This window comes from Epinephelus lanceolatus, chromosome 3 (genome assembly GCF_041903045.1).
Source record: "Epinephelus lanceolatus isolate andai-2023 chromosome 3, ASM4190304v1, whole genome shotgun sequence".
NCBI lineage: Eukaryota > Metazoa > Chordata > Actinopteri > Perciformes > Serranidae > Epinephelus > Epinephelus lanceolatus.
This window is the reverse complement of record NC_135736.1, coordinates 1,828,740-1,838,443: the sequence shown is the minus strand read 5'-3', so window position 1 is coordinate 1,838,443 and position 9,704 is coordinate 1,828,740. Positions and strand designations below refer to the sequence as shown.

Below are 9,704 nucleotides of genomic sequence, written 5' to 3'. Positions count from 1 at the left end.
TAACTCGTCTTCTTCTCCGGAGCCTTTGTGCTCCACTGTCTCGCAAGTTAACTTATATCGCAGTGGTGCCTGGATAGTGTGACGTGTGTGGTTGTGCTGCTGCCAAAGGTCCTGCCAGATGCCTCCTGCTGCTGCTGTTATCATTAGTCATACTTCTACTGTTATTATACACATATGATTATTGTCACATATGTATACTATCACACATTTATATATACATATATAAGTATATATACACATATATATATATATATATATATATATATATATATATATACATATATACTTTCAACATATTATACCACAATAACCAGAATTATAATTATAATCTTATTATATCATTACTTTCATTAATGTTGTTGTAAGCTACTGTCATTACCGTGTGTAAGCTACTGTCATTACCGTGTGTCCTGCATCTCTCTCTCTGTCTCTGTCTCTGTCTTATTGTGTCATATGGATTACTGTTAATTTATTATGTTGATCTGTTCTGTACGACATCTATTTCCTGTGGAGCAGGAAATCAATAATATGAATTTTTAATATTTAATTTATTTATTCTGACCCATGCACCTCGTAGTGACCACGGTCAGTGAGGTCGAGGGAGCTGAAGCACCCGTTGTTGGGATGCGGGGTGTGTTCTCTCTGTTCCCCTCCCTGCTTGTTTTGGTTTTTGTCTTCCCTGTCTGTTACTGGCTGGGCATGGCTGACCTACTTCTCTGCTGCATCTTCTCATCCACCACTTGAACTGGATCACTGCTGATTGCCACTCACCTCTGCTGCAGCACAAATACCTGGTCTCATTCTCCACTCATCGCCAGTTCGTTGATTATCCGCCAGCGGTGACCAGCTCAGCCTTTTTTTGCTGTGTTTTTGGAACTTGTACTTTCAATCTTTGTACTTTCAACCTGATTTTTGCTAACCTGTGTCTCTGTTTCTTTGTCCTCAGTGCCCTGCCATACCCTCAGTTTTTTGCCACGCTCTGCCAGCCACCATTTCCTCCCTGGAAGTTACCCCAGCGTGCCCTGAGTTTTTTCCCCTCTCCTCCCCTTGGACTTGGACTATAAAGACTGTTTGTTTGAATCTGCATTGTAGATCCAGTTTCTGTTTTTTAAAGCTTAGGCTTAACACCCATCATCCATCGGGAAAATAACCATGTTTGAAGCATCGGTTATGCAGAATTCAGCCGCGCTGACCGAAAATAAAAATTATATTGTAAATAATTGTTCAATTGTGCAATGTCTATTTCTACTCTGCCCTCGTTTTATGGTTTTAGTGAATTATATAACACATAAGCAGTTCAATCTTCAAACTATTCAAATGTCTATGCTTTTAATAGCCTATTAAAACAGCATTGATACAAAGTCGAACTGTACAAGTTGAAACTCAGCAAAACATCAAAGATTCATCAGCTTCGCTACTTTGATGAGTGGCGAAACATCTATTTGCCTATTTCTACAGTCCAGGGAGAGATTTAACATTACTCCTCCATAGGATACCTGGATCACTGGGGTGACACTTAGCTAACAACAGTTAACGTTACGATCTTACCTGAAAAATGTGCGCAATTCTATCAATCCTCATGTCCTCTATTCTCACAGTAACTGTTTTGGTACCTCTAAACCAAACGAATGCCTCCATTTTCTGTAGTTATAATGGTGTCCTTCCTGCACAAATGCTCAATCATCTGCTGATCAATCTGCCGATGGAGGGAAAGATGCCGCAAGACCAATCACTGCAGTAGATTGGCATGATTTACTTGCAGAAGGCTTTGGCGCATGACAGGAAGTGCAAATTGGTGGCAGTGTCGCCCCTGGCGGAGTGCAAGGGCACTGTAGACTGTAGACAGTTCCGGCCAGGCCAGCCCCAGGCCCCCACCACTCACGGTGATTGACACCTCGCGACATAGAGCAGAGATTCGGATAGCGGACATTTTTTTTCAACGGTTTTGAAAGGTAAGAAAAAGAACAGAAATATATATGTTAAAATATATATGTTAAAATGTTTTCTGGTTACGTTACACCAGAATTACATTTGCCGATAATATACGTCTCCTGTAGGCATAGGCGTAGCATTGGGTAGAGACGGTAGGGACATGTCCCTACCAATATTCAGCCCCTTCTATATTGTCCCTACCAATATAAACACTGGTTGTCGGCGTCCACTCAATATGGTACACAAAGGGTTAACAATCGTTTGTGTCTACCACAGTGGCGGCTCCTGCCAAATTTCTCAGGGGGGGCAATTGTTGTGATGATGGCTGAGGTGACCTGTTCAGTGGGTAAATTTGAATTAATTTGGCTCTGCAATGACTGAACAATCCACTGTGGTCATCAACAGACTAATTTTCATCAGTTTGCCCACACAAATACCTTTGAATGTGAACAGAGACCTGTTTTACCATTAATCAAATCAAACTGAGTAAGGTATTCACTGAGTCATTGTCAGTCTTAATCAGAAAGTGGAAATTAATTTTGTGTTCTGATTAAAGAAATAAATGCAGGCATATCCTACAACTTAATACAATGCATATCACATAGTTTCACTGCTCTTTGACCTGACCTGAACATTTTTTGTTGTTGTTTTTCAGTTTCAGTTATATATTGGGGGAACATTTTGGGCATTGGGGGTACACATGTCCCCCTCAATGTATATGGTGACTACGGCCCCGTTATGCATGCATTAGGCCTCAGTTGTTTGGGTGCGCAAAGGTGAAGTGGCTGGTCTTGTCATACAAAGTTTGATGGAGTGTCAACTGGACAATATGGAGATATTTGCATCTTGAAAGCCGGACTACAAGTGTGGATAGACAGGGAGAAACACACGCAAGCCTAAGACGTGGTAAGATACGATATTCCTCACTATATGAAGTGACTGATAACAAGACCTGTATAATGGATTGTAAAGAAATTAGTCAGGTTTTTATTTTGTAGACAATTGATCTGTATGTATAGCGTGATGGGATGACAGCACAATGATGTGTGTGGTATCATAGGAAAGCTCTGCTCCTGCGCTTTCATGTGATATGCGTGGCATTTCTGTGCAAGCCTGCATTCGCGAGTAATCAATCCAAGAGTAATGTGTGTGCAAAGCTGTATGAAATCTCTGTTATACATAATTTTAGTGTAACTTTATCATTGTCCTATCATTGTCCTATCATTGTCCTACCGACAAGTGTCCGACAAAGCTGCAGTTCTGCTGTTTCGTGTGATATGCATTGCTCCTCGCCAACGGTCACGGAGAAAATCCATGGAGAGGAATGAACAGGTGTGAATTTGGGCGCACTGTGTGTCATTCCTTTTTAACCTATATGGTAAAAGCCTCTTGGATCAGCTGGAAACTTTAGCCATGTTGATCTTGGATGTGACCGCTGTGCAGTGGCGCTGCCTCATGTGATGTCGGAATAATCGGAAAAATTAGTTTCCAACCGTAAAGCAATATTTCAGTGGAAACGGTTGACGATGTGTTTAAACATTTTGAGTGATAAAATACAACACATCTTCTTTGTAATGTCCATGATGTCTCCACATTACCACCTAAACGCTCATGAACACACAATGAAGTAAGAACGACTTCCTGACATGGGAAATCGGACCATCCGATCATGAATGATACTTGGTGGGTTACGTATGACGAAAACACATTGGGGCAAGCCCTCCCGGAACCCATAGAGATTGCATTGGAGTGCCTGCATTTAGAAAAAAAAGCATTTTACATGGAAGTCTATGAGAGTGAGTCGGGGCGATTTCCAGCCAGGCTGATATCACCCCAAAGGGCCGGAATGTGACTTTACACTGCATCTGATTGGATATTCAGAGGCAGGACGAGCTGTTTCAAGTGAAAATGATCAGAATAATTAATATATTGTGTGTATATATGACAATAATGATGATGATAATCATACATTTATTATCATCTTTATTTTCTTTTGTGGCTCAAGGAGGGGCAGCGCCCTATCGCCCTCTACTGGCCAGCCGCCCCTGCACAGCACCCTGATTTGCAGCCACACTTGGTGAGTTGTTGACAACTCTCTGCAACTGGTGAATTGGCTGTCCAGAAGACCCGCCATTCTTCATCAACCTTCCTCCATCCCCAGTCAGCAGGACTCTCTGCTTCTGGCTGACGCTGGGTTGACTGGAAATGGCAGGACCATCAGAACTGAGACTGGTTTCTACAGTGTAGTTGACCAGTTCTGAGAGAACCAGGGGAAGGATGCCTGGTTCTGGTTCACTCTGAGAGGAATCTTTTTCAAGGGCTCTCAGATGGTATCTCTCCCTGTTGTAGCGACCACGAAGACATAAACAGTGGTATTTCAGCTCCTGTGCTATGGCGTCACCACCACTCAGTTTAGCCAATAGTTTACCATCATTTAGTGTCAGGGCACATTCATGTAGTCTGTTGTTCAGGTTAATTGTCATTACCTGTCTTAGGTCTGATGCAGGGGATATTTTATTGCAAAAAATGCAAGCCTGACCATCATGACTGGTTCTACGTTGCTTTGTGTGGTCTTCATCTATTTCACTACTACTTTGAGCTTTGGATTGTCGCTTCCTCGCACGATCTAATTTGGTGTTGTTGAACATTAGTCGACAATTCATGTGATACTTTGCCTGGTTCCTTCTCAAAGTAGCTTCTATACCACCACCTTCATCCAGCTTTTTTCGGGTCAAAGATCACCGGCATTTAATTGATCTCATGAAAGAGTGGAACATTGGTGGCAAGCAAGGTATAGCCATCATGTTGAGGAACATGATGGATAGGAGGTGATACAAGGCCTTCATTCATTTTGTCTTTATGAAGACAACATTTATTCCAATCGGTTTGCCTCTTGGCTAACACTGGATTTGCATTTGCCATTCTTTGAGGATTGATTTCTGATTAAGGCCGAGGGTTTATCCTTTTACCACCTTAATCAAAGCGATACTGCACATTCAGGTATGGGATACAACTAAGTTCGGGTGACCTACACCTAGCCTGATCATTCATCCAGTACCATTTAAGTCCCATGTGATCTGTACACCTTCCGGGTAAGTGTACATGAATGAGTCATGTACAGCCCCACCCTTGGCTCGGCTCTCCCGCGCTGGCACATCCTGTCAATTCAGGCGTGGCTATCTAACTACATCTACTAACTATTTTTAATCGCTAATTGAAGGGGGCTGTTAGACAGCATTTGGGACACTAAGTTAATTTATACTATCACTATTAGTCAACAACTAGCTAACACTAAACCCCATACCGAGTTCCACAGCAGTGATGTCACTATTGTGCCCTGGTTGTGCATTGACATTCACTCTATTAAACTAAGTTTTTCTGTAACTACTAAATATCAGTGATGACAAAAACAACACTTATAATAGTGAAATGATATAAAACAGTTTAGACCCAAATGAATTTATTCCATAACAATTACATGCCGATATAGGACATATTGGTACAACACCTGGAAGCCATCTTGAAAAATGGCGTCCATTATGAATTTTTGAGTGGCCAGCGCCCTTTTTCAAAAGAGTGGACCTAGAAGCGTATTTGTGCCAAATTTCATGCTTGTGTCACAATTTGAATGATACTTGTGAAATATGCAATTATCTGCTGCACTATTTCGCCTCCATACTGAGCTACCTGAAAACCCAACCTGCTCCTGCTCCGAGTGACCCGCTTTTCTCCATTGATGGCAGCAAGCCCATGACCAGATCTTGGTTTTCCGCAAGGCTGCGTGAACTCTGCTTGAGTTGTGGGCTGTCTCCAGTGGTGTAGACTGCTCACTCCCTCCGAATTGGGGCAGCTACAACTGCAGCGCTGCTTGTGCCCACGCCCTCCCTTAAGTCTCTGGGTCGTCAACAAAAATTAAATTCTGCAGGCTCAAAGAGTGCTCATGCCCTGTAATCTGGCTTCAATAAATGTTCAGCTGCACATTACAGTTGTATCTGGTGGATTGCTGGGAAGGGGGTTTGTTGCTAATTATCCTCTTATGGCCGGTATACACTGTGTGATTTTGGGCTGTCCCAGACGAAAGATGACCATCGTGGGAGAAACGTGACAATATCTTTGGTCGTGGCTCTAAACCGGTGGTCTTACGTCGCACTGTGAGACAGGTTCAAGGACGGCCGTTCTCAGCGTCTTGCGACCAAATATAACCTGAGATAAATTTCTGACAGTGTCAGAAATTTAGGATGACCGTCTCACAGTGTGACAGCTGCTACGACCTACGTCTACTAATCAACCAATAGAAATGCAGCAGGAAATGACGCAGTGGTCACCACAACACCGGTGCTAAACCCAAACAAATAATCGCTTGCCATGGAAGCAAAATGCGCAAAAAGAGGTCTGTGGAAAGTTTGGTGGAGCTGTGGCAGCAGAAGCCTTGTCTATTTGATGTTTCCTCCAGCTGCTATCATGACCGTGTGAAAAAAGACGCTGCATGGAAGGAAATTGCAGAGGAACTGCAACTTCCAGGTGAGCAAGCTAGCAGCTAGCAAACACAACACACACACACACACACACACACACACACACGCGCGCGCGCGCGCGCGTAACCAGGCCACTCGTTTTTCTTTAGTTAGCTGATTGGTTCTTGCCATAATATGAATTTTAACAGTTGTCCAATAGGGTTGTCGGCTGTGTATTAACCTGACTTCTGCACAACACAACTGATGGTCCCAACCCCATTGATAAAGCAAGAAATTCCACTAATTAACCCTGATAAGGCACACCTGTGAAGTGGAAACCATTTCAGGTGACTACCTCTTGAAGCTCATCGAGAGAATGCCAAGAGTGTGCAAAGCAGTAATCAGAGCAAAGGGTGGCTATTTTGAAGAAACTAGAATATAAAACATGTTTTCAGTTATTTCACCTTTTTTTGTTAAGTACATAACTCCACATGTGTTCATTCATAGTTTTGATGCCTTCAGTGAGAATCTACAATGTAAATAGTCATGAAAATAAAGAAAACGCATTGAATGAGAAGGTGTGTCCAAACTTTTGGCCTGTACTGTATATACGTATATCAAATTTTAATGTCTTTTTTTTCCCAAGACAAGTTAAGTTTTGAAATATCTGGCTTTATGTCAAAAGAGATACAAGTGTTTTATTTGACAAACTCACTTCAATTGTCTTAATAAAAAATACAATAAGATTTCAACCATTCCAGTTTCATTTACTTCCATTTATTGTAAATGATGTATGTACAAACAGTACATGTTTCAAATAAAGGAGGGTTTTTACATTTCCTGCCAACTTATAGCATCCTTTTTTTAAGCAACTTTTAGCATCTTTTTCCTTTACATTAGAGCATTTGTTCCTGCCAAGACACAGAACCTGCCGGTGAGGAAAAGTAGTCTTTCAGTCTGTCACGCTGCTCCTTCGCAGTTCTGGTAGCATTTTGATCTCTGCCAGCAAGCACTGACTGAAGGGTGGTGTCACTGCGCCAGCTTCCAGGGGTGATGTGATGGTCCTCATCCTCTATGTCTACCAGAGCAGGGGTGATGTAGGTGTCTGTGGCCTGTGCTCGCAGGTAGTTGTGCAGGGACAGAGCAGCCAGGGTTATCCAGGACACTGCCTCTGGGTCTAGAGGAATGGCTTTAAGAAAGACTCGCCATCTGTTGGCAAGTATGCCAAAGGCATTCTCTACCACACGTCTAGCTCTTGACAGTCTATAATTGTAGATGCGCTGCTCATGGTCGAGATGTCTGAAGGGGTATGGCTTCATTAAGTGTGTAGTGGAAAAGCCTAGTCCGCAACAAACATGAAAGGCATGACAACATCTGTGCCAGGTAGACTTTGAGCTGGAGGAACATTTAAGAGGTTGCTGTCCATTGCCTGTTTCAGGTCTGAGTGGGCATAAACACCTCCATCAGACACTCGGCCTTGAGTACCGACATTAGCATACAGAAAACGGTAATGAGCGTCTACCACAGCCATCAGGACTACAGAGAAATGAGACTTGTAATTCCTGAAGGTGCTCCCACTGTTGCTTGGTGGAAGGATGGCTGTGTTTGCCATCAATGGCACCGAGACAGTGGGGAAACTGCCATTTGTTCTGAAAGCCACTGGCCACCTCTCTCCACTCATCCTCAGTAGTTGGTGTCTACTCAAACAAATAGAAAAAAACAGACAGAGTAGAATCATTATAGTAACATCAATCTATTTGTATATGTGATTTATTATTTATTTATTTATTTCATTTTACAAATGTAAGAATTATGTCTGACATGTTGCATTCTAGCTGCTTCAAAATAGATCTCACCTTCAGGTAATCCTTCTCGAGGACATGGTGCAACACCCTACAGGTCTCCTTTACAAGTACAACAACAGTGCTCCTTCCAATACGGTACTGGAAACTTAATGAGGAAAACGACTCTCCTGTCAAATGGAGATTCATTGTAACAAATTATTTCGTGTGTGTGTGTGTTTTGAGTACCCTGATAATGAAATTAACATTATTACCTGTTGCTAAATATCTCAGTGTAATGGACAGTCTCTCTCTGGCACTGATTGCCTGTCTCAGTTGGGTGTTGTATTTAGAAATGTATGGAGCCACCAGTTGGAGCAGATCGTTGAACTGGTCCACATCCATGCGGAGAAAACTTCTGAAGCTGCTTCGATCATCTGTCTATACAATACAACAAGCAGACTTTTAATATGTTAGCAGTAACACAAGCTCTCTCTATGAAGACACTGTTCAGTTCAGAAATACTGTTGTCATCTCAATCACTAACAATCATATTAGTTACAATATGATTGAGTTAACTGGAGTAGTTTCATGTCGTATCCGACAACGGGAGGCTTTTAACGGATGGCGTCCTGATGTTAGCTTTGATGCTGTTAGCTGTCCCTGTCAGCTGCAGCTACTGATGCTTTCTAGACATCGTGATTTCCCAAAACTGAATAAATACCACACATAGCAACACAAAACTGCTTTGCTAGCTCAATCATGTTGTAACTAAGATATCCGCTGGAAAAAAATATTTTTTTCACAGACCGTTTATTGAGTTACTGAGTTACAGACACCGCTAACGGCTAACGTTAACAGCTAACGGTTAGCCCAGCTAATCTACAATAACCATGTTATTAATTACAGAACATGCACACAGAAATAGTAATGTTTGTTCAATCATTGTGTTTATAGACTTTACAAACATCAGATTAGTCTAAATGGTGATATAGTGACGTGAAAAATGTGATATATAGCTAATCTCTGCTGGTTTTCTACCTGACACTAACTGCTAAATGCCAGTGGATGCTAATAAATACATACCTCCAGCTCTCGCTGCAAAACTGGCATCCCAAGTTGGCCTCTTTTCCCGAGCCACAACCACATCCACTTTCTCGTCCTCCTTCTCCTCTTCTTCAGACTTTTTTCAATGCATATTAATGCCACGACAACAAGTGCTTCCTTCTTCATTTGTGTTTGTTTTGCTCATCGATCGTTTTTTCTCTTATTATGGTGGCACAGATGGATGACGTACGCTGATGCGGTGCACGCTGATGACGTTGCGTATTGACGTACGTCGTGACCTGTGATTCAGTAGTAAACGGCCATCGTACAATCTGCACACATCAAACTTGACGTCGTACCAAAGTTTATCAGATCCACGGTGCACAGTGAGTCATGCAATGGTCTTATAAGATTGCTAAAATCGCACAGTGTATAAAGGGCATTAGGCTTAAATAGACTGACATGGCTGATTCTATGGTAGATGCTCCAC

At 42.2% G+C, this 9,704-nt stretch overlaps 1 long non-coding RNA gene across 1 annotated transcript; it reads right to left on the bottom strand.

The window, feature by feature from the left end:
• Nucleotides 1–7,181: 7,181 nt before the first annotated feature.
• LOC144462576 (uncharacterized) lies at nt 7,182–9,426 on the bottom strand. The gene is made up of 4 exons (XR_013490832.1): nt 9,254–9,426; nt 8,443–8,608; nt 8,243–8,358; nt 7,182–8,083 (listed from the first exon to the last, which is right to left on the bottom strand). It is a non-coding gene; the product is annotated as an uncharacterized LOC144462576 (long non-coding RNA).
• Nucleotides 9,427–9,704: the final 278 nt, after the last annotated feature.